General features: G+C 20.0%; 1 long non-coding RNA gene across 1 annotated transcript in view; it reads right to left on the minus strand.

Moving 5' to 3' along the window:
- The window catches only part of LOC136082182 (uncharacterized), a 4,285-nt gene extending 4,268 nt beyond the window's left edge, over positions 1–17 (minus strand). The window contains exon 1 of the long non-coding RNA XR_010639475.1: positions 1–17. This exon is cut by the window's left edge and continues 193 nt beyond it. This is a non-coding gene — a long non-coding RNA (uncharacterized LOC136082182).
- Positions 18–2,500: the final 2,483 nt, after the last annotated feature.

The raw sequence follows: 2,500 nt of genomic DNA on the forward strand, positions 1-2,500 counted from the left end.
AGTCATTGTAATAAATCATCTTAAAAAAAGGCATCATTTGTTTTATTTACATATATATATATATATATATATATATATATATATATATATATATATATATATATATATATATTATATATATATATATATATATATATATATATATATATATATATATATATATAATATATATATATATATATATATAATATATATATATATATATATACATTTATAAACAAATATATATGTTTATATGTTATATATATATATATGTATATATACAATATACATATATATATATATATATATATATATATATATATATATAATATATATATATATATAATATATATATATATATATATATATATATATATATATAATATATATATATATATATATATATATATATATATTATATATATATATATATATATATATATATATATATATATATATATATATATATATATATATATATCAGGCCTTGTTAAGAAGCGTTACGCAGCTCGCATTTTGCTTGCGAAAAGGCGATTTGCCTACGCGCTCAGCAGTTTTGCGCTACTCAAAAACTTATATCTTTTAGAATATTTAAATTATCTTTTGACTGTCGTTAACGTGACGTTTATTCAGAAGAAATAAAGTCGTAAGTAAAAGCATCTAACCGCAATTGTAAACTAATTTTTTGTTAAAGAAAGTTTGTTAAATAATTTTTTTGTTGTTAAAAATTAGTTAAACTAGTAAATCAAAAAAAAATTCTTTTTTCAAATCCATGCTTTATGCAAGCAGAATTCTATTGGGCCTAGAAATTCTTTTTTTGTTATCTTTTGTAGAAGGAAAAATTACTGTTACGTTTTTAAATTTTTTTTTTATTAATTCAGTGGAAGCTTGGCAATCTTGCAGCATGGTGTTTATCTTTGGAATTTCTTTATGGATAGTTGATACACTGACATCACCCTTTTCTATTGAAACATTTGCTTCCTCATTTTCATCACTACTCCCATCACTACTTGAACTTAGGTTGCTTGGTTGATAATCGCCATCACTACTGTCATTCTAAAATAAGTTGATTAATGTAAACATAAAATCTTTGAAAAAAAATAAGTTTATTATAACCTTTAACTTATATATTTATATATACACAATAAAGTTATTGTTATAAATTAAGAGGATGTAGAAATACATCATACATCAACCTCATCTACATCTTGCTGAACATCAACAAAACTCTAAATAAAGATAAAAAAACAACTTTTCATTGAATGAAAATGTAACAAAAATGTAAAATGTAAAATAACATGAAGTATTTACATTGATTGAATGTATTTCTAAGCCACTGTCTTCTTCAGCGCTGGTCTCAGCATTTTCGGTCTGAAATAGATATTGTAATGGAATTATAATTTATAAAAAACTGTTTGATAATAAAACTGGCATGTAATGGAAAACATACTTCATTTAATGGAGAAGCTGGAGTTTTTATTCTAGCCTAGATAATATATAAAAGACTTAACAGATTTTAGGATTTAAAAAATTTATTCAAATCTATATGCAAAAAAAATATTTTAATATATTTATAACTTTAACAAATAATATTATTTAAAATTTTACTACTTTTGAAAATTTTCTAGATACCCGTAATTTTAATTTGTAGGTAAAAACTTTATTTGGTGTTGAAGTAAGAAACTTCTAAAGTAACAACAAAAAGTAATATTTATACAACATAAAAAGTATTTTTTTATTAATTAAATTCTGAAAACAAATTTATAACAAACTTACATTATTATCAACATGAACATTACCAATTTCTTGGTGTGAACACTTCAATAAGAAACTAAAATTATTATGTAAATATATTTTATCAGAGTCAAACAAATAAACAAAAAAAATTTATCATAATATTTAATTTTGAAATATTTACATCGAATTCACCATCAAAAAACATATTTTCAATATCCTAAAATTATAAATTTAGGCTAAACTTTAAATTGTTATTTGTGTTTGAAAATTGTAAAATATCAAGGTTTATACCATAAGTTTATACCATCCTTTTTTAAAGGCATGTAAGAAAAATGAAACAAACATGCATATATATATATATATATATATATATATATATATATATATATATATATATATATAGATATATATATATATATATATATCATTAAATTTCTAAACAAAATTGAATAAATTAAAAACTTTCGCTGTATTTTTATTTGAAAAAACCTCATATACGGCTTGTACAGGGCCTTTAATCTCTTCTGCACACTTACTTAAATTCTAAAAATATAACTAACAACTATAAATCTATTATACAGACATTTTTATTAAATACAGGTCAAAAATTTCATTTCCCAGTCTGTATTAATAATACATAAAGTCAATTATATATAAATAAGTGTAAATAACTCATTGGTTTATTTAAATATAATTTTGTCTAAATGCTTAAGGTATATTAAAAAAAAAATCATATTCCGTGCTTTTTAGGTTTTTATTTAAATTATGCAAACTAATGTAA

This window comes from Hydra vulgaris, chromosome 07 (assembly GCF_038396675.1).
Source record: "Hydra vulgaris chromosome 07, alternate assembly HydraT2T_AEP".
Lineage (NCBI taxonomy): Eukaryota > Metazoa > Cnidaria > Hydrozoa > Anthoathecata > Hydridae > Hydra > Hydra vulgaris.